Raw genomic sequence first — 23,849 nt, 5'->3', positions numbered from 1 at the left:
AGACCAAGGCTCTTCGGTCTTCTTTTCCATCTTTCTTATGGCTCCAACAAAGTAACATTTCAATTCTCACACAACCAACCATATTATCTCTTCAAGTAAGGTTAATTCCTAAATTACCTAAGTATTCTAATGCCAGTTCCATATTAGTTTTATACTTAGTACAGTTCACTTGTTACACCACAAACACACAGCGAAAGAGAAAACAACAGTATAAAGTGAGACATAATAGCAGTATAGCACGAATGCACGATCAGAGCAAATTAGAAAGATGTAGATGCAAACCAATAGCAAGAAAAGCATGAGTGAATATGGGATTTGGGCTTCAATGGGGATGCCAAATGCAAAAAGGAGGTGGCTAATATCAAATTCATCAAGTTGAATGACATGAGTAATTTATCAGATAATCGGGTTAGGTAAATGGCTCTATCACCACATATCAAACCCTCAAAAAATAAATAAAAACTAATCTCAAACTCAGCCCCAAACCAGATTATTCAACCCCAATCTCATCTCAAATATATTAGGTTTTAAGTTACCCATATCGGGTTCGAGTAATCGAGTTCAATTACAATGTCTGCTTCTCATTTCACACCCAAGACAGAATGACACCTCAAAGTCAGACTATCCACCTAGTGAGTGGCAATTAAATATTTGAAACATCTTATCTATAAAAAAATTGGTAGAACAATATTTTGGTAAACGTTATATATTCAAGTCTTCATCAACATTTATAAACATTTGTTGATATTTTCGTAGCAACGCGAGAGTACAGCTTCTTGTTTATTTGTAAAGTTTGTTATTAATCAAACAAATTGTTATAATTTTGAAATTACGTAACTTACCAAAAACGACAATCGCTGGAACCGTGTAAAGCCGTCGTCACCATCCATAGCCCGCCACCATCACCACCGACAACCGTTGTATCGGAACCCTAAAGGGTTCGATGAGCAAAACGATACGAAAAACATCAAACGGAGGCGGCAACGGATCTAGATGACAGAGCATAGCCATCGTCCACATTGACCGAGGCGCACACAGCGAAGCAAGACGGAGAAGATACCATAGATCGAGATACAATACAATCGTCGCCGGCAGGGACAGTCTCCGCATCCGATCTCTCTCTTCTCTCCGCCGGCGAGCATCTCTCTCTACGCTCTTTCTCTTTTTCTGTCCGATCGCGCCCTCCCTTTTGGCCGCCGGTGAGCATCTCTGTATCCGCTGTGACTGTCTTTTATCCGGTGACCATCCCTCTTTGTTTCTATTAAAAACCCTGAAATACCCCTAAGTTTTACTGTTCATTTCATTTACTGTTCATTTCATACTGTTATTAGGGTAACTAGTGGTATCAAATCGGAGCGTTGCTCCGGGAATTCACAGCGTAACACGACGGGAGCAAACGATGGTAATTTGGTCGGTATCAATTTGTTTCGTTATGGAACAAACACTCGTTATATAGTTATGACAACCTATTGATAAAAAATAAGTAAATAAAATTGTGATATAATCAAAAGAATACAACCTTTGATTTACATCAATGGAAGACAATTGTTCGGTAGGAATTGATTCGGCTCATTATGACAGAAATTCTTCAACTTGTAGCTGTATAGGCACACAAACGCAAACTCGGGAAAATCTATTGTACAAATGTTAACAGGTGAATGCAACCCGCTAGATCAAATTGATACAAATACATTAATTTACAACTTTAGAGATTGTGACAAAATGTTTAACAACAATAGAAGTGTCATATTGAAATGGAAGATATGAATGAGCTAAAGTATTAAAATGTTCAGAGACAAAATGTGAGTATGCAATGTTTCGAAGGTTGTTCGATTTCTTTACGAAACCTTTGGTATGACCGTATGAGTTGAATCGTCCTTTCCTGTGCGTGAGTAGTTTGGCATAGGGATGAGCGAATGGTACCCGGTGCCAAACCAGTATCGTACCAGTATCAGTATCGGTACCAAACCGTACCGAACCCATTCAGTACACCTCATCCCTAGTTTGGCAAGGGTCTTCTAGTGCTGCGAAGCTATAACGCATTATATTAGTGACACTATATTTGTAAAGATGCATCTTTGACCCGTTTAATTGTCACGTACTTCCTTATTTAAAAAAAGCTTCCTTAATTCATTGGATTGACCTGACCTGTTCTATTTCTAGAAAAAAATTATAAGGTTCTAATGTTCTAATGTACATCGGCTGTGATCAAATACTTATTTAAGTAATACAACTTAAGTAACTGAAATTTGGAATGTGGCAAGAGTTTTTTTTTACCTGGTGTCTTGCAGCTTTGCTTGCATAAGGCAATTGTCACCCTCGATCTCAGCACTGTGAACTCTTCCAGCTTTCCTATGAAAAAGAAGAAATTCAATGCTTGTAAATCATAATAAAATTCAGCAAAGACAAAACAAAAAATAACCTACATCGATTTTAACCAAAAGATCGTAACTACAAATTCCAAAACACAGAGTGTTGACTATTGACAATCAGGAAAAGCAAAACCTCAATATCGATCACTTTTCGCATTCCAAAGTCGGCTCATTACTAAATTCCATGAAAGATATATATGAAATTCCCGCAAAATAAGAGCAACCACGGTTACCCATTCCTTGGTATATTTTCCCTCACCCTTAAACTTCCAGCCATGGTACAAACACTCGTGTCTTTTATCAACAATTTGGCCCTCAGAAATTTTTTCTAGCTTAAACAGAATTTACGCGCAACCATTATAACGCGAAGGTAAAAAAAATCGTTGCTTTCCTACCTTGTTACAACTTATAGAGAAAGAATTTGGTTTCTAATCAGCTGCAAATAGGTCAACTTTTTTGGAGCCCAATCCACAACCTCTAACGCCCTGCTAGAAGTATTTGTAGGCCTGTGAGCATAAATTTCATAACATTGCTTTAGCTATAGATTATGGTAGCGATTAAAAATAAGCTATGAAAGTGAGTAATGATACATTTTTAGTTGATTGTTTCTAATGGATCTTTCCGTTCTAAAACTCTAGATGAGAAAACAAATTTAAATAAGATGAACTTGAATGTGCGAGTACAAAGCTTGACATATACATTCTTATAAAGCTACGAAGTGAGTAATGATACATTTAAGTTGACTTTTTTTATAAATCTTTCAGTTCTAAAACTCTATATGAGAAAGCACATTTAAAAGCGACCACCTTACCTGTTTTCGGCCTTCGTACGAAGCATTCGATTCATGCAAATCAATTTCAGCCTTCCTGCTGCTATCCTCCGTCAGCCACTTAAAATAAAACGGAAAATTAGTTAAATCCTGACTACAACATATCCAATGGACATAAAGATAAATAATTTAGTATCAGGTAACAAAAGGAATAAAATCTCAGTTTCACTTCTAAGATCTGGATACTACAGTCTCGCATTATGGAAATTAAATTCGAAACCTAAATAGCTATAAATTATTTGACCAGCCAATTTCGACCACTCTTGTCAACGTCTATACACCGGAGCTGTGGGGTACACATATGTAGATGGAACAGAGCTATTCCCTTCCCCTACAAAGCTGTTCCTTTTTTCCAGCAAACACGGTTTACTTTTAATATGGCATGGTTAATGTGAATTCATATGTATGTTTTTAACATTCCTTAAGTTCTCAGGTTCTTCGTTTGTCACAAAGGAAGTTTCACTGTATAGGAAAAAACTATTATTGTGAATTATCTCAACACATTTTGCTCTTTTCCTTTATTTCGTGAAATATATTGTTATAAGTAATTGATATTATTTTGCTCACAAACGTACATTTTATTTTTTTAACAAAATAATTTTAGCTATATCGACAAAATGGGTCACCTTTTCATTTACAATTCCTGAACAGTAAAGAATTTTCATGCCAGAAAATGACTATCAGTTAGTTATGGAAAAAAATGTTCACAAAACAGCAACGTTCTTCTAGTGATAAGGGATTAAAACCTCAAAGCTGCATAATTTGATTCTTTAACAGACAAAATTAGACTTCTTTGTTGACAATTGAGTACCAAAGTTTAGCAGGGATAGAAGATCTACTTGGACTTTAAAGCGTTGGGTCAAACTTGTTCATATCGCAGATCCCCTAGGGCAGGGGGAAAAAAGCAAGAGATCATTAGCTTTCTCTGTAAAAATCATGTTCCAAAAAAGGAAAAGAGCACGACCCAATAAAAAAGTGAACTCACCGGAATCTTAGAAACCCTAGCCGACACATTTCACCGGTCACCTGTACCTCATCAGATCTGGCCCGTTCTGCAAGAGGACGAGAGATGCGTCTCACCGTTGCTTGTTTGTCGACTGTACACTGAAACCCTAAGCCGTCGCTGACCTAGTCTTGCACCACCACTATCGTTCATCTGCTAAACCCAACCATCGGCCTCTTTGTCGGTCTGCTACGGCGGCATTGTTCCGGTACACTCTCTAGGTCTTTCCCCCTCTCCTATCCAAAGCGCTCCCCCTCTCTCTCTTACTTTTGACATTGTAATGGGGTGACACATGGTGACCGTGGTGGTGGTGTGACGGTGATGACCCTCCGGTCACCGCCTCACCAACACAGTCGGCGGAACTTCCCCGGAGTTCCCTTTTCTATGGTCGGCTCCCTCTTTCTATACCTAGGGCGGAGACATGTGTGGCCGCCAGTAACCACCTGACGGCATCTGTCGCCGCCGGCAACCACTGACGGCATCTGTCTTTCAAGGGTGGGTGTAGGGCAGGGTTAAGGGGTCAGGGGAGTGAGGATGAAGATGCGTATGAGATACCCAAATAACCCTTGTTTACTGTTCAAAACGTTCGATTACTGTTCAAAACGTTCTTTTGTTAATATATAGGAGAATATATATAGGGTAATTTAATATATATGTAAATGTAAATTTATAAAAAACCTACGATTTTAGAAATGGTGCAATAAATTTGTACTCTTAACGCAAAAATAAACAATTATCTTCTTTCGTCTCTTCGCTATTATCTTTTACGTGTTATTGTAATCGATTTCACTTAATATTAATACAATGTTATAAAGTATTATTTTAAATAATAACAACGTATTTTATGTGAAATATTTTCCAACTAGATGTATATGTATGGATACGATATATTACATAATATTTTTATTATATCCAAATTTGAAGTATTGGGAAAAGATCAAATAGGAAGTTTAGTTTTGGTAGGAAGGATAGAAAGCAATAAGAGGAGGACATGTGGCAAAGATGAAAAAACACAAGGAGGGACATTTTAGTCAAAACTCACAATCTTCAAAAAAAACCCAGCATCTGCAATTCATTTCTCTTCCCCGTATACTCAAATCCACCATTTTCAAAATCATAAACTACCACATCACAACCAACACCACCACCACCTCCACCACTATAACAACCCTCCTAAAATAATTATAACGACCCTATACGCCCTAAAATACACCCCGTATACGAAAATAGACCCTAAATACCTTTATTTTCATAAAAATAAAATAAAAACAAAAATTATTGGTCTCTGGCGGGGCGCGACACACCCTTGGGTGTCTGTCGCGGGGCGCGAGCGTATAGCTACCAGGCGCAGCCCGGTGCTGCCATGTGGTAGCAGCGTGTCGAGGCTATGGGACCAACTCAGCAAACCTAAACCCTAGCACCCCTAGCTTGCGGGCCGCGACGGCCATGGTTAACTCTCTCGCGGGGCGCGAGAGAGTGTCTGATCAGCCCTATAAATAGATGGGATCGGCCCCAGTTCACAAATCGCTCAACATTCAAAATTCTCTCTAAAATTATGAGCATTTGAAGTAGTATCGGGCATAATACCCCCTAATTAATGAAGCTCTGCCTCGTTGTAAGTATTTTAACCTCCGGTTACGTATTAGATACGTTGCCCGATTGATCTAGGGCTCCGTTACGGCTGTCGAGGCTCTGCCCGATGTAGTCGTTGGAGTTTCTGTCTCTGTATCGGGGAGGGTATAACTAAGTAAATTGGGTTATTATACTAACGCGTGTGCATTGTTTATTTAACTAGATTATAACCAGGAAATCACAAAGGAAAAACCTAAGGTAGCAATGTGAGTAATCTCCTTTTTGTAAACTATTTTTACAAAACCTTAAATAATTTAAAATATAATTAGCAGTGATTGAGTCTTTGTAATTCTTCAATTACTGCCGGTATGTTGGGGTTTTGTATACAAAATGTGGAACACGTTACCATTGGACAACGAGATAGCCAATGAATAATATGACCCACCAGTTAGGATTGACAATACTGATTGAGTAATTGTGTAGATATAAAACATTGTAACCGCTCTCAATACTGTAAAATGATAAAACTCTTCTTGATTAAATTGGGATTCACTCACCAGTATTTCCCACTGACAAAATGTTTTAAAACGCGTTTTAGGTAACAAAATGTGAAAGCCAATTAGAAGCCAGCTGGACAACACTAAAGGCTTGGAAAAGTGGCTATAAAGTTACCTAAATAAAGAAGATGTTTTATTTCAATAAAATAGGGTTTATCCCTATAAAATGTTTGTAATGGAAACTTGGGAATTTCCCATGTATTTAATATTATAAAATGTGGTATTTTACTCTGATAAAATATTTCCTAACTACGGTCCTGATGTAAATTCTGCTGCCAAATTGATAAATACCAATACCACTGAATCTGAGTTCGCGGCCGCCCGCTCACAGGTAATTAGGGGTCGGGGTTGCGCCAGAAGGTGGTATCAGAGCTACAACCACTGATTTCAGTCACTGAAGTGTTCTGCTGACACCAAAATTTTATCCATTATGTTAGGAAATAATCTACGTGATTACGTGCATATCTGTATATTATTGTTTTGTGTTATTTGACAATTTGTTAGTTTACAGTATGAGTGATCAAGGACGTCAGACGCTTATCGTCAATTGTCCAGCTCTACTAGGGGCGAAGGAAATTCTTCCCAGCCTACCCCCTCGGGGTATCCAGCTGATACCGAAGAAGGGATTTTCGTATTCAAAGCGCAGTCTGAAGAGCCATTCCCTACCAAAAAGAAAGGATGGTTCAGCAGAGGAGCTCACGAACGTAGATAAGAATGGGGAAATTACAGCAGCAGAGAGCTTTTGTTAGCGGAAGCCGTTATCATAATCGACATCGTATTCGTGTTCGTGTGTGTGTGTTTGTGACTCTGTACGTGTTTGTACAGAGAGTAACGAACTCTTGGTAAATGGATATTAAACTTGAATATCTTGGTGCCGAAAATATTACCAGCAAATGTTGTTATATACATACGAAGAGGGCAGTTACTTCGGTCGGTTATTCTCGGCGGGAATAACTACGGTTTTAAACCGGTATGTCTCAACCATCATGCCCCTTCACTTATTCGAATATACACATCTGTAATGTAAGTATAACTATCCTAACGACATATGTCACATAATAAATATAAAGTTTAGTTTAGAATCTAATAGCTTTAGCATCTGTGAATAGGGAGATGAATGCTCAAACTCAGGATATAATCAATAGATGACTTGCCAATTTCCATATACTAGCTACCACAACTGCAGACCCGAACCTAGAACAAATCATAGCACAACAGCCACTACCCTTATTCCCAACACAACCTATGGAAATCGAACCCAACCCAGGAGACCAAATTCCAGCACCTACTTCTGACCCAACTGAAATCTCTAGAGTCCCAGCACCCCATCCCCCAGATTATGATCCATGGTTTGACGACCACAGGGATTACCCAGAACTCCACCCACAAGAGGAACCCATGCAAAACCCAGTAGCACCCTATCTAAACCTGGACCCTCTAGATCCATACTGGGATAATGACCAATATATTCGAGAGATCCTAGAGAACCCGTACCCTTACGAAGAACCAATGCCACAATACCCTGACCCGATACCAGCACCCGCACCACCCATGAGCACTGAGAATGTGCAAGAACTCCGCACTTTCGGTGAGGAGTTGTTAGATGAAAGTGATAGGATAAGGCAAATAGGGGAGAGACTCGTCTGGAAATACGACGAGCGTAACATGCAATATTGGATGAACCCCTATCAGTAATACTAATAATAATAATAATAATAAGAATAACAATAAAACATATATATATATATATATATATATATATATATATATATATATGTATGTAAGTTGAAAAAAAATCCAATACCTATTGATGCATACTAGTATTGTATTTTAAATTCCAGTTGTGGTTGTAATAGATATAGATGCATATATATAAAATAGAGTAAAGGTCGCAATGCACGACGATTTTGGATTGATGTGTTGTTGTGTGAATATTCGCATTAATTATTGTTTCGTGATATTAATACTTGGTAAATGTTTATAATCCAGATGGACAACGAAGTGAATCAAGAAAACCAGAATAATGATAATAACGGAAACCAGATAGATAATAGTGCCATCCAACACATAGTGGCACAAGTGATTATAGACGCAATGCCATATATTATCAAAACGGTTAAGGAAGCAGTAAATAATAAAAGTAATAGTGAAAGTAAACGACCACCTACTGAACCTAGTCACAGCGTAAACAATGGACCATTACTTCAAGTGCCTACTCCAAAAAGAAGAAGAACCATGTCTTATGGTTGTTCTTACAAAGAATTCTGGTCTTGTAAACCAATAGAATTCTCGGGCAATGAAGGAGCCATTGCAGCTCTACGCTGGATAGAAAAGACTGAGGCAATCTCAAAAATAAGCAAGTGCGCAGAAGAGGATAAGATAATGTTTGCTTCCAATCTGTTTAAGAACGCAGCTTTAGAATGGTGGAACACTATCCTCCAGTCTAGGGGAAGTGACAGAACCTATAATATGGAATGGACTGAATTTAAGAATATGGTTGAAAGGAAATTTTGTCCTCCCAATGAAAAAGAACAGATAGCTAATAAGTTCTTAAACCTTAGAATGACTGGAGTAGATAGTAAGGGTTACACTATTGTATTATTTGAATATGCTAGAATAGTGCCAACCCTTGCATCACCAGAACCAGTATTAATCTCCCGTTACATCTGGGGTTTAATTAGTGAGATTAGGCATGTAGTCAAGGCAGCTAGACCACAAACTATAGAAGAAGCGGTAGAACTAGCAAATACCTTGACTGATGAATTAGTGCGTACGCAAGAAGAGAACCAAAGGAAGAACCTAGCTCAAAAGCTTACCCAAGAATTTCGCTATGGAAATTCCAGTCGTGGGAAAAAATGTAGGTTCTACTTCTACTCCTTACTGCAAGTATTGCAAAAGTAAGCATTCTGGAAGATGCTCTATATACTGCAATTTCTGCAAAATATATGGACACAAGGAAGAAGACTGCAGGAAGAAACCTAACAATAGGATATGCTACAATTGTGGAGAACAAGGTCATATTAAGCTGAACTGTCTGAAACTAGCTCCAGCCATGAACAACAAAACTACTAAGAATGTTAGGGCATTTGTTCTGACTGCAGAAGAAAGCCAAAATGGTTCCGGACGTGATTGCCGGTACATTTTTAGTTAATGATGTTTTTGCTAAAGTATTATTTGACTCTGGTGCAAACCAAAGTTTTATTAATACTTTATTTTGCAAACTTCTAAATCAACCATTAACTAAACTTCAACAAGAATGTCTGGTAGAGACAGCAAATGGAGAATCCATTAAGATTACTGAAATCTTGCAGGGAGCAAGAATAGAATTTTTAAATCAAAAGTTTATTGCAAATCTTTACCCAATGAATCTGGCATGATTTGATGTTGTACTAGGAATGGATTGGTTAATAGCCAATAAAGCATGATGTGTGTAAAATGCGACATATAAATTACATCAAATAAGGCATAAAACTAACCCTTTTAAGTACTAATGTTGGAAAAAGTGTGTTTTTGTCTTCCTTTTGTATTTTCAGGATTAAATGAGCTCTAATTAACAAAAAAAGCAAAAAGGCAGCTAAATCTAACATAAATACAAGAAAAGGAACAAAAGTGGATTGCCCGACCCCTCGACAGCATCCTCCCAAGCAAAACAGAGAAGGAAGAAGACTGAACATGCCCCGTGCTCAGCGAGCACGGGGCCGTGCCCAAGAAGTAGCAGAAAAGACAAACCTGTAGAAGCTTCTATTGCTCACCACGGGGGCGTGCCCAGTGAACACGGGGGCGTGCCCAAAGTACTGCAGGCGCATTAATTGTAATTGCGAATTACAATTAATGAGGAGAGATAGTGTCAGACAGGCACGGGGCCGTGCCCAGCGGACACGGGGCCGTGCCCAGGCCTCTGTTCAGTCTATAAATAGGAGTGCTTGGCTTCATTGCAATTCATCCCTTGGCACCACCTCTCTCACACTTCATCCACCACCCACCACCATCACAACACCATCATCCACCACCATCATCCATTGTCCATCATAGAGTGTGTGAGTCGTCTCGGGATCCAAGATTGATCGTAAGAGTTCTTGACAATCAAAGCCATGTTTGCCTAAGTCTCTTACATCACCTGGTGAAGACAAGTGCTTAGTATAATACTTTTTATTTTTAATCTTTTGCACTTTTTATTTGGTTTTGTATTAATGACTTTAATAATTAGTTGCTTATGTTGAAGGTGACTTTTCCTTATCGTTTGTCCGTGGTGTCTTGGCATTATTTTACTGTCTATATAAAATAAAAGATTTTCACCATTCATATCTCCACGGTCTATATGGAGGTATGTTGGCTACCTGGTCGGGGGTTAAGGGAACGGTTTGGTAAGGGTCTTGCCCTTGTTCAGCGCTTAGAGGTCCTGCAAGGGACCTGGGTCAAATTTAGTAGGACCTCCTTCAATACCCAAAGGTATTGGATGGCGGGGGTCCAAACTCTTTGACCCCCTCATAAGTTAACTACTATTAATACTATAACCCGGCTATTTAGGACTGTATCCCTGCTGACTCAGACTACTTAGTCGAGGGTAACGTCACCTCCAAAAGAGGGGCCTACCATAATTTGCATTAATAACTTAATTCATTATCTTTCAATAATCCGACCCTTTAGGATTGTATCCTTGCTGACTCAAACTACTGGGTTGAGGGTAACGTCGCCTTCAAAAGAGGGGCCTACTACAATAACTAAGATAATCTCTTAAACAAGTGCAAAAGTGCGAAAATAATCAAAGGTTATACTAACACACGAGTTGGATCCAAGTGATTCATCTTGTCTATCTGTTTTTATTTTTATTTTATTTTTCAGCATTTAGTTAGCTTTATTTTCTTAGTTTAAAAATCTTTTTTCTAACATTTTGATTTGATTAGACGTTGAGGATAAACCGGTACTAAAAGTTCTTGTGTCTTTGGACGACCTCGGTATCTTACCAACACTATACTACGTCCACGATGGGTGCACTTGCCCATATGTGTGTTTAGTGTTAGTAAATATCGTGTTTTATAAATTTAAAACTTGGCTAAAAAAGTGTAAAAAGGGCTTAAAATATATACCAAAAATATATTACACTACACGCACATCAAAGCCAGTATTCTATGTTATCAAAAGTCAATCCAAGTAAATTCACCAAATGGTGAAAAGATCACAATTAAAGGAGATAAGCCATCTAGATCCACAAAATTTATCTCTGTGATGAAAACAGCCAGTTATGCAAGAAAAGGATCACTAGTGTATATGATTTCTATAATCATTAACACTAAAGGAAAGGAACTGAAAGATATTCCCGTAGTATCTCAGTTTCCAGATGTGTTTCAAGAAGAATTACCAGGACTACCACCAGACAGAGAAGTTGAATTCAGAATTCATCTGCTACCAGGGATAGCGCCAATTGCCAAAGCAATCTACCGTTTGGCACCAGCATAAATGCAAGAACTAAAGAAACAATTGGATGATCTTTTGGAGAAAGGATTCATACAGCTCAGTTCATCGCCATGGGGAGCACCGATCTTATTTGTCAAAAAGAAAGACGGGTCAATGCATATGTGCATTGATTACCGAGAATTGAATAAGGTTACGATTAAAAATCGGTACCCATTACCGAGAATCGATGATCTGTTTGGTCAATTGCAAGGAGCTCGATTTTTCTCTAAGATCGATTTACGCTCAGGGTATCATCAATTAAAGGTATAGGAAGAGGACATTCCTAAGACCGCTTTCAGAACAAGGTATGGCCAATATGAATTTACTGTCATTCCATTTGGTTTAACTAATGCCTCAGCCGCATTTGTGGACATGATGAACCGAATATGTAAGCCATATTTGGATAAATTCATAATTGTCTTTGTAGATGATATTCTCATTACTCTAAGAGTAAAGAGGAACATGCAGCGCATCGGCATGTACTTCTAAATTTGCTGAGAAAAGAAAAGCTTTATGCTAAATTTTCGAAATGTGAATTTTGGTTAGAAGAGGTACATTTTCTTGGACATCTAGTTAATCATGAAGGAATTCATGTGGATCCCACAAAGATTGAGGCAATTACTAAATGGCAATCCCTTAATCACCAACGAAGGTTAGAAGTTTCCTAGGATTAGCCGGTTATTATAGAAGATTTATCCGAGATTTTTCTAGAATAGTCATTCCTTTAACAAAACTGACCTGTAAATCTGTTAATTTTGAATGGGGACCAAAACAGGAAGAAGCATTTAGAATTCTTAAGCAAAGATTAACCAACGCACCCATACTAGCATTACCAGAAGGAACTGAAGATTTTGTAGTCTATTGTGACGCTTCTAAGTTAGGTTATGGATGTGTGTTGATGTAACGTCAAAAGGTTATAGCCTATGCGTCTAGACAACTTAAGAATCATGAAGAAAATTATTCAACCCATGATTTAGAATTAGGAGCCATAATTTTTGCCCTTAAAATTTGGAGACATTACCTTTACGGTAGTAAGTTTATCATTTTTACCGATCATAAGAGTTTAAGATACATTTTTGGGCAAAAGGAATTAAATATGAGACAAAGACGATGGATGGAAATTGTTAGTGATTATGATTGTAATATCCAGTATCATGCGGGAAAGGCTAATGTAGTAGTCGATGCTTTAAGTAGAAAATATCACGAAAAGCCAAAAAGAGTACGTTCTCTTAAATTAAATCTACATGTAGATTTAAATGAGCGAAGTAGAGAAGTACAAGAATCAGTAATCAAGGATGATGCTGAGAAATTGAAAGTAATGATTAAGGAATTAGAACAAGGGACAGATGGAATTTGGAGATTCCATAAGAAAAGGATGTGGATACCTAAACAAGGACACCTACACCACCGAATATTAGAAGAAGCCCATAAGTCTAAGTATACGATGCATCCTGGAAGAAGCCTTTAGAATTCTTAAGCAAAGATTAACCAACGCACCCATACTAGCATTACAAGAAGGAACTGAAGATTTTGTAGTCTATTGTGACGCTTCTAAGTTAGGTTATGGATGTGTGTTGATGCAACGTCAAAAGGTTATAGCCTATGCGTCTAGACAACTTAAGAATCATGAAGAATATTATTCAACCCATGATTTAGAATTAGGAGCCATAATTTTTGCCCTTAAAATTTGGAGACATTACCTTTATGGTAGTAAGTTTACCATTTTTACCGAGCATAAGAGTTTAAGATACGTTTTTGGGGCAAAAGGAATTAAATATGAGACAAAGACGCTGGATGGAAATTCTTAGTGATTATGATTGTAATATCCAGTATCATGTGGGAAAGGCTAATGTAGTAGCTGATGCTTTAAGTCGAAAATATCACGAAAAGCCAAAAAGAGTACGTTCTCTTAAATTAAATCTACAGGTAGATTTAAATGAGCGAATTAGAGAAGTACAAGAATCAGTAATCAAGGATGATGCTGAGAAATTGAAAGGAATGATTAAGGAATTAGAATAAGGGACAAATGGAATTTAGAGGTTCCATAAGAAAAGGATGTGGATACCTAAACAAGGACACCTACGCCACCGAATATTAGAAGAATCCCATAAGTCTAAGTATACGATGCATCCTGGAAGAAGCCTTTAGAATTCTTAAGCAAAGATTAACCAACGCACCCATACTAGCATTACCAGAAGGAACTGAAGATTTTGTAGTCTATTGTGACACTTCTAAGTTAGGTTATGGATGTGTGTTGATGCAACGTCAAAAGGTTGTAGCCTATGCGTCTAGACAACTTAAGAATCATGAAGAAAATTATTCAACCCATGATTTAGAATTAGGAGCCATAATTTTTGCCCTTAAAATTTGGAGACATTACCTTTACGGTAGTAAGTTTACCATTTTTACCGATCATAAGAGTTTAGATACGTTTTTGGGCAAACGGAATTAAATATGAGACAAAGACGCTGGATGGAAATTCTTAGTGATTATGATTGTAATATCCAGTATCATGCGGGAAAGGCTAATGTAGTAGCCGATGCTTTAAGTCGAAAATATCACGAAAAGCCAAAAAGAGTACGTTCTCTTAAATTAAATCTACAGGTAGATTTAAATGAGCGAATTAGAGAAGTACAAGAATCAGTAATCAAGGATGATGCTGAGAAATGAAAGGAATGATTAAGGAATTAGAACAAGGGACAGATGGAATTTGGAGATTCCATAAGAAAAGGATGTGGATACCTAAACAAGGACACCTACGCCACCGAATATTAGAAGAAGCCCATAAGTCTAAGTATAGGATGCATCCTGGAAATGATAAGATGTATCAAGACTTAAGAAAAAATTTCTGGTGGATAGGAATGAAGAAGGATATAGCAGCTTATGTTGCCTTTATCTATTGTTTCTGATAGAGTTAGCCGTTTTACTTCTCATTTTTGGACAAGTTTCCAAAAAGCAATAGGAACCAAGCTAAATCTAAGCACCGCTTATCATCCTCAAACGGATGGACAAAGCAAAAGGACAATTCAGATAATGGAAGATATGCTTAGAGCTTGTGTAATTGATTTCGGAGGAAATTGGGACCATCATTTACCATTAATATAATTTTCCTATAATAACAGCTATCATACCAGCATCAATGCTGCACCATTCGAAGCACTTTATGGACGAAAGTGCCGAACTCTAGTCTGTTGGACAGAGATCGGAGAAAAGCAACTGTCTAGACCAGAAATAGTACAAGAAACAACGGACAAGATTATTCAAGTCAAAGAAAGACTGAAAGCAGCACACGATCGACAAAAGAGTTATGCTGATAACAGACGAAAGCCGTTGGAATTTCAAGTAGGAGATAAGGTATTATTAAAAGTTTCTCCTTGGAAAGGAGTGGTAAGATTCATCAAAAGGGGAAAGTTAAGCCCAGGTATGTTGGACCTTTTGAGATTATTAGAAGAATAGGACCTGTAGCCTATCAGCTACAACTGCCAGAGGAAATGGCAGGAATACATGATGTATCATGTATGTAATCTCAAAAGTGCTTAGCCAATGAATGGCTAGTAGTACCTCTTAAGGACATAGAGGTAAATGAGAAACTTAAGTTCGTAGAAAGACCTCTACAAATTGAAGACAGAAAAGTCAAGAATCTCAAACACAAGAGATTGGTTCTAGTCAAAGTGAAATGGGATTCCAAAAGAGGACCAGAATACACTTGGGAGCTTGAATCAGAGATGCAGAGGAAATACCCACACCTATTCCAGTAGACCTCGAGGACGAGTTCTAAAACAAGATGGGGAGGATATAACGACCCTCCTAAAATAATTAAAACGACCCTATACACCCTAAAATACACCCCGTATATGAAAATAGACCCTAAAAACCTTAATTTTTATAAAAATAAAATAAAAACAAAACTTATTGGTCTCTGGCGGGGCGCGACACACCCTTGGGTGTCTGTCGCGGGGCGCGAGCGTCTAGCCACCAGGCGCAGCCCGGTGCTGCCACGTGGCAGCAGCGTGTCGAGGCTATGGGACCAACTCAGCAAACTAAACCCTAGCACCCCTAGCTCGCGGGCCGCGACGACCATGGTTAACTCTCTCGCAGGGCGCGAGAGAGTGTCTGATCAGCCCTATAAATAGATGGGATCGGCCTCAGTTCACAAATCGCTCACCATTCGAAATTCTCTCTAAAGTTCTGAATATTTGAAATAGTATCGGGCATAATACCCACTAATTAACGAAGCTCTGCCTCGTTGTAAGTATTTTAACCCCCGGTTACGTATTAGATACGCTGCCCGATTGATCTAGGGCTCCGTAACGGCTGTCGAGGCTCTGCCCGATGTAGTCGTTGGAGTTTCTGTCTCGGGGAGGGTATAACTAATGTAAACTGGGTTATTATACTAACGTGTGTGCATTGTTTATTTAACTAGATTATAACTAGGAAATCACAAAGGATAAACCTAAAGTAGCAATGTCTCCTTTTTGTAAACCTTTTTGTAAACTATTTTTGCAAAACCTTAAATAATTCAAAATATAATTAGCAGTGATTGAGTCTTTGTAATTCTTCAATTACTGCCAGTATGTTGGGGTTTTGAATACAAAATGTGGAACACATTACCATTGGACAACGAGATAGCCAATGAATAATATGACCCACCAGTCAGGATTGACAATACTGAATGAGTAATTGTGTAGATATAAAACGTTGTAATCGCTCTCAAAACTGTAAAATGATAAAACTTTTCTTGATTAATATTATAAAATGTGGTATTTTACTCTGATAAAACATTTCCTAACTACGGTCCTGATGTAAATTCCACTGCCAAATTGATAAATACCTATACCACTGAATCTGAGTTCGCGGTCGCCCGCTCCCAGGTAATTAGGGGTCGGGGGTTGCGACAACCACCACCTACGATCGCCACCATCTTTCTAAAAACTAGATCTGAAACCACAACCACCACCTTCAACCACCTGTTGGTTTTTCAGATCTGAATCCACCATCCACCGCCACCGCTCCACCACCCACCGCCACCGCAACAAGTTTCCCCACGGTGTATCAGAGTTCTTTCTCCGTCCACTGTCGTTAATTAGAGTTCTTTTGTAAGCTGTGTTATTTTTTATTTTCATTGTGTTTTAGGTTATCAAACCTTAATTGCGTTTTTCACCTTATTATGTTTTAGTTAGAGTTCTTTTTCATTTTTGTTCTTCTGGATGTTAAAGCAGAGGCATGACCATGCTAAAATAGAAGCATGATCATGTTGGAACAAAGGCATGACCACGTTAAAACCCATTGCGTTTTAAACCTATAGTGCAAAGAACATGACCATGCTAAGACAGAGGCATGATTATGTTGGAACTAAGGCATACCCATGTTAAAACTACATTGCTTTTTAGAACCTATGTTAAAACTCCATTGCTTTTTAGAACCTGCAGTACAAAATATTAATTTTGGGTTTCATTGCGTCTTACAACCTGGAGTGTAAAGAACATGATCATGCAAAAATAGAAGCATGGTCATGTTAGAACAAAAGCATGATAATGTTAAAACATTAACATGGCCACGTTAAAACTCCATTGCTTTTTAGAACCTACAGTGCAAAATATTGATTTTTGGTTTCATTGTGTTTTACAAGCAAAGAACATGATCATGCTAAAATAGAAGCATGGTCATGTTGGAACAAAAGCATGACCATGTTAAAACATTAACTTGGCCATGTTATAACTCCATTGCTTTTTAGAACCTACAGTGCAAAATATTGATTTTCGGTTTCATTGCATTTTACAAGGAGATAACATGATCATGCTAAAATAGAAGCATGCTCATGTTGGAACAAAAGCATGACCATCTTAAAACATAAACATGGCCATGTTAAAACTCCATTGCTTTTTAAAACCTACAGTGCAAAATATTGATTTTGTATTTTGTTGCGTTTTACAACCTGTAGTGCAAAGAACATGGTCATGCTAAAATAGAAGCATGTTCATGTTGGAACAAAAGCATGACCATGTTAAAACATAAACATAACCATGTTAAAACTTCATTGCTTTTTAGAATTTGTAGTGTAAAATCTTGATTTTGGGTTTCATTGCATTTTAGAACTGGAGTATAAAAGAACATCAAAGAACGTGATCATATTAAAAGGGAAGCATGATCATGTTGGAATAAAGACATGACCATGTTAAAACATAAACATGGCCATGTTAAAACCCATTGCGTTTTAGAACCTGGATGTTGGAACAGAGGCATGACCATGTTAAAACAAATGCATGGCCATGTTAAAACAGAAACATGACCATGTTAAAACAAAGGCATGGCCATGTTAAAAGAGAAACATGACCATGTTAAAACAAAGGCATGACCTTGTGAAACCCATTGCGTTTTAGACCTGGAGTGTACGTTTTCAGAATTTGAGTGCAAAGAACATGATCATGCTAAAACATAAACATGATCATGTTAGAATAGAGGCATGACCATATTAAAACATAAACACGACCACATGAAACCCGATTGCGTTTTAGAATCTGGGTTATAGTGTGTTGTTCTATCCATTGCGTTTTACGCATCTGGGTTTTTGAAAAAAAAAATTAAAAGTATAGCAATATTGTGCTCGTTTTAAAGATAAAAAACGCTCGTTTTTATAGTGCAATTTTTATAAAAAAAATATTGTCGTATGAAAAGTTATTAACGTTTTAAAAACGATGGGGAGTTGGAGGAGAGAGAAACTATTCACTTGGATGCACTAGAATACCCTCAAACTAACTCACGCGCCTCTTTTTTTGTTCATTTTCACCCATTTAATCTTAGCCATTGATTATTAATAGATGGTTAAGATTACTTACTAGCATTCCTACCCAAATAAACTTCCGAGTATATCCGGACCCATAAGATATTTATATATGTTGCTCTAATTTGTGATAAAAATAAATGCAAACACACCACAGATTATGGTATAGTCTTATTACATAGCTTTGGATTACTAGATTATGTTTAATTGGGTATGTTCTTATCTATATATACAGGTATCTTTGTTTTGTGATGTATACATAATGGATTCACAAATGTATCGAGTGACGAGAATGCCACAAAAATGTTACTAAAACACAAGGCGGGGAATGAAATTGACTTAGAAAAAAGGAAGCTCATGTGCTATTGTTGGAACCATATGAAGGAATTTTTTGAAGAACATGTTAAAAGAATGGGAAGATGTAACCCTTCAAAGGCCTATTACATAAAAGGTTATGACCCATTAGACCCTTTACGTGACCCATTAGAACCTCTAGGACCCGAAACCACATAGCCTTTTAAGGTTCATTTCATGGTTCTCAATGTCATCAATAAAATAGTATTCGTTTCCGGTGGGTTCAGGTCAGATCAAATCGGTTCTGACCCTTTACACAACACTGTTTTGTCAATGAGCTAGTGGTGGAGTGGTAAGGAAGAGACCTTGTGTTTCAAGTGACCCAAGTTCAATTCCTGCCCCTAGCATTTAGTTTCTGCGGCACCTGGTGATGATGGGAGACTAGGCGAGTAGGCGGCGATCGCTAGTTCGATCCTTGAACTGAGCGGGTTTTACCTCACCGCACTGTCGTGCCTTCGGGCGAGTGTTCATGGGCTTCGGCCCTAGGTGAGGGTTTTCCCCGGTTCGGAAGACGAGTGTATCCCGATGTAGTGAATTTCGCTAGTAACCCATTTGGAGGATTCGTTGGCGGTTCAAAAAAAAAAAAAATAGAAGTGTTCCCTTACAATTTTTTTAACAAACAGAAAATTGCAAAAATTCAACTAGGTAGCCACTTGATTATATGAAAAAATATAATAAGTTAAATAATACAAGAATCTCTAAATACCTAAATAATTAACCATTTCAAATAAGTTGTTCGACTTTTACACAAATGTAACAGTTAAATAATAGAAGAATCTTTAAATATCTAAATATTAACCATTTCAAATGAGTTGTTCGACTAAGTGTCCAATATCAAACATGCCGTTAGAACAATTCACCATGCTAACCACCTGAAGGAAAGCAGACACACTACATGGCATCACTAACCGGCTCTTATGGTTTATGAGCCTTCTCTAATAACATTCTGAAGAGCGGGTGAGAAAGGTAGTGTGTGGGAATCAGAAAGCGTTGTCTCTCCTCTCTGACATAAATTGCAAAAAAATCCTATTGGGGTTGATGGAGCATAGGGATGGGATTGGTACAGTACCCGTGCCAGTACCGAAAATATCGGTACCGAATTTGAACAAAACTAGGTACCAAATACCGTACCAAATATATAGGTACGGTACGGGTATGAGTACGGGTACTGGTACGGGTATTTTCGGTACAGTACCCGCTTGGTACCATTTCGTTTTTATTTACTTTTTGAGCATTTGTACAAGGACTAAATAGGTAAAATTGACATGAGTACCAATATAGTACGAGTACCAAATAGTTAAAATTGGTACGTGTACCAATACGATACGGGTACCATATAGGTAAAATCAATACGAGTACACTATAAATACCATAATATGAAATAAAACATAATACAAAAAAACTTTTAAAGGTATACATAGAATTCGGTACCAATACCCGTTTTTACCCATACCCGTACCCGTACCAATACCAAAAGTACCGAATACCAAAATCAATAAAACTGGGTACCAATACATGTACCAAATACCTAAAATCGGTACGGGTACAGGTACGGGTAGGGGTACGGTACGGGTACGAGTACAGGTATTTGGGAAAAAAAGCCCATCCCTAATGGAGCACGATCATCTCCATCATATGTTGGCGTCAAAAGCTTGTACTTCGATGGTTCATTGTTTGACCACGCACCTTTGACCTTAATCGTCATGGCTAGTTTCTTGAAGAACTCAATCTTTTCCCCCAACATTTCATAAAGGAGAAAGAAGGAATGGTCTATATGTTGAAAAGGGTATGGATTGTTTGGCTTTTAAATTACAGAATTTTGATATTGTTTTCAGCTTTGGTGTTTGTTTTCGTTCTTAGACCATCCGTAGTGAGGCGTTATTTTTAAAAAAAATTGAAAAAAAACGCCCCAAAACACCCCCTCCCCCACTACACTAGGTGTTTTGGGGCGTTACTTTTTGAAAATTTGCATACAAGCGTTTTAATTATAACGCTTAAGAGATAAAGGGTGGCCAATGAGGAGTGGTTAACTGTTTGACTAACCAATGAGCACTATCTTTGTTTTTTTTTTTTTTTGTTTAATGATTGGAAGGGGCATTATTCCCACTACACCACTTTTGCAATAACGCCCCATGCTGATTGGGATGACAAGTGTCGGATAATACCCCATTGTAGAGGCATTATTTTTCTTAACCACTACACATGGTCTTAGCATTCTTACAGACTTGTTCTTATCTTGGATATACATCATTTTCAAGGTATTCTATTTCATGGGGCTCCACTCTGTAATAATAATAATAATAATAATAATAATAATAATAATAATAATAATAATAATAATAATAATAATAATAATAATAATAATAATAATAATAATAATAATAATAATAATAATAATAATAATAATAATAGTAATAACAATAATACTAATAGTAATAATAATAGTAATAGTAATAACAACAACAATAATAATAGTAATATTACTATAATAATAATAATAATAATAATAATAATAATAATAATAATAATAATAATAATAGTAATAACAACAACAACAATAACAATAATACTAATAGTAATAATAATAATAATAATATTAATAATAATTATAATATTAATAATAATAATAATTTAATATATATAATTTAATTATTTATTTATTTATTTAATATGTTTAATTGGAAATTGAATATTAATAGTGATTTAATTCTTATAATAATATATGGTTTTTAATATATTTTATAATGATTTAATTATTATAATTTATTTAATATATATATATATATATATATATATATATATATATATATATATATATATATATATATATATATATATATATACTAGTCACTTACCCGCGCGATGCGGCGGGAGTGGTATCACTTAAGTTGGTGAGTTTAGGGCTATCTACGGGGATGTAGTTTCCAATGTGGCTTGTGACGACGATGGTGGTAGTGTAGCAGAATGTGATGGTCGGTTGAGGCCTTCTTCAGCGGCGAGAATCAGCGATTTGCGGCGATTGGTGGTTTCGTGATGGCGTTTGGTGGTTATTGTGCGACTCAGGAGAAAACAAAGAAAATTGTTTGATTCTAGTTATGTTACCTGAAATAGACGGACTACCTAGGCTTTTGTTGGTTCAAATTGTGATACAAATTCACAAATAACTAACATTAACTACTATATTGTAAGATGTACAAAACATAGTCAAAAATTTCCCAAACAGTCTTAGGTTTGTAAGAGTCCTTAATCTTGAATTCCTAAGGTTTGGAACTGAAATTTGTCACAAAATAAAGGATTTCCTTCAATTAGTTTCTTAAGTTCAACCAGCATCATACCTCGAGCAGATTTAGTATCTCCATATTTGGATAATTGTTCATTCTCCCTAAAGTAGTGATCTATAAAAGTCAGTCAGCAAAGGCGCGATAGATGATGCTTAATACAAAAATTAAAGTAAGATAAATAAGTTCGTTTACAGACAAATGGTTACAAACAAATCAATCGAGTCGTTAATCAAACGATTAAACGCATAAACAAAACAATAAATATGAATTTGTACATTCTGATACATATCTACTTAGAGGTGGCAGTTTTTTTATTTTTTTATTAGCCATGCCGCTGCGCTCGTTGCGGCTGCCCTCACCGCGCCGCTGCGGCTGCACTTGTTGCGCTCGCATGCTCACTGCACCGATCAAATTTTAGTAAAGTACACGGATGGTAAGCCAGAGACAACTGAGGTGATGGCACCAAGCAAGAATGACACAGTGCTGAACACTGCTGTTCCCTATTACCCTGCATATACCAAACAAACTTGCGATTAGTTTATGCACAGCTATTCATAATCATTTTATCATGAAATAAGGATACCTGAACAAATGTCTCGCTCGACCAATAGTTTCCCTTGACGCATTATGCAAGGTTCGCTCGGTCCAACAACTTAAGCAAATGTTTTCTATGTTTTTTAGGGGGAAGATGGGTGCTTCTCTCCACAGGGCATACAAGACACAGGTTGTTGGCGGAAGCCCGCCAAATTTAACATATAAAGTTTTTTTATATGTTAAATATGGCGGGTTGCCGCCAATAACCTGTGTTTTGTATGCCCTGTGGAGAGAAGCACCCATGTTCCCCCTAAAATGCAAAGAAAACATTTGCTTGAGTTGTTGGACCGAGCGAACCTTGCACAGGCTCAGTTTTTGCATCACAGCCTCAAACACTTTCAGTTCAGATAGATTACACAGGCTCAGTTTTTGCATCACAGCCTCAAAACACTTTTACTTCAGACAGATTAAGAACACAAGCTCAGCTTATGCATCATAGACTCAACACTTTTAGTTCAGACAGATTAAGAACACAAGCTCAGCTTTCGCATCACAGCCAAACACTTTCAGTTCAGACAGATTAAGAACACAAAATCCGGAGTACACAACAAGAGTAATTTGCCACTAAACTTAAACAACCTTTAAAGCATGATGTACACGTGTTTTAAGCACAAGAAACAAATATGTAACCTGACAGACTCAGCTTATGCATCATAGCCTCAAACACTTTCAGTTCAGACATATTAAGAACACAAGCTCCGTTAGTTCTCGCAAAGTCAACCATCATAAAAAGAAATCAAGTATTAGTAAAGATTTGATATTAGTTATAACCAGTACACTATTAACTTAAAATAAATTTAATATAAATCACATTTTGTCAAGTTGCAAATATAAAAACCTTTATTCTAATGAAGCAGCGTTCAGCGTCACTAAAGCCGATTCCGAGACTCTCCAAGCAGATACACTTTCTCCGGCTGCCAGAAGATCGGAGTGAGCTTGTTCTGTAATAATAGTGATCGTGACAGTCGTTAACCAAAGGTATAACTAATTAAATTCAGTTCAGGAAAAAGCAACACTTTAATTTTGTGTGATCGACAGCTTGCTTGCTGCAG

The 23,849-nt window shown here is 37.2% G+C and overlaps 2 long non-coding RNA genes across 7 annotated transcripts; both read right to left on the bottom strand.

The window, feature by feature from the left end:
• Positions 1–1,480: 1,480 nt before the first annotated feature.
• LOC110942356 lies at positions 1,481–4,815 on the bottom strand. 6 transcript variants are annotated; one of them, XR_002594787.2, is made up of 6 exons: positions 4,187–4,811; positions 4,013–4,086; positions 3,184–3,261; positions 2,768–2,878; positions 2,278–2,352; positions 1,481–2,032 (listed from the first exon to the last, which is right to left on the bottom strand). It is a non-coding gene; the product is annotated as an uncharacterized LOC110942356 (long non-coding RNA). The 6 variants fall into 6 exon arrangements; XR_002594788.2 differs by having other exon boundaries at positions 4,041–4,086; XR_004882104.1 differs by having other exon boundaries at positions 3,184–4,065; positions 4,187–4,815.
• A 17,607-nt stretch (positions 4,816–22,422) lies between these two features.
• Positions 22,423–22,847, bottom strand: LOC118487603. The gene is made up of 2 exons (XR_004882100.1): positions 22,787–22,847; positions 22,423–22,711 (listed from the first exon to the last, which is right to left on the bottom strand). It is a non-coding gene; the product is annotated as an uncharacterized LOC118487603 (long non-coding RNA).
• Between the last annotated feature and the right edge of the window lie 1,002 nt (positions 22,848–23,849).

The sequence above is a fragment of the Helianthus annuus genome, chromosome 15 (assembly GCF_002127325.2).
Source record: "Helianthus annuus cultivar XRQ/B chromosome 15, HanXRQr2.0-SUNRISE, whole genome shotgun sequence".
NCBI lineage: Eukaryota > Viridiplantae > Streptophyta > Magnoliopsida > Asterales > Asteraceae > Helianthus > Helianthus annuus.
This window is presented reverse-complemented; position numbering and strand designations above follow the sequence as displayed.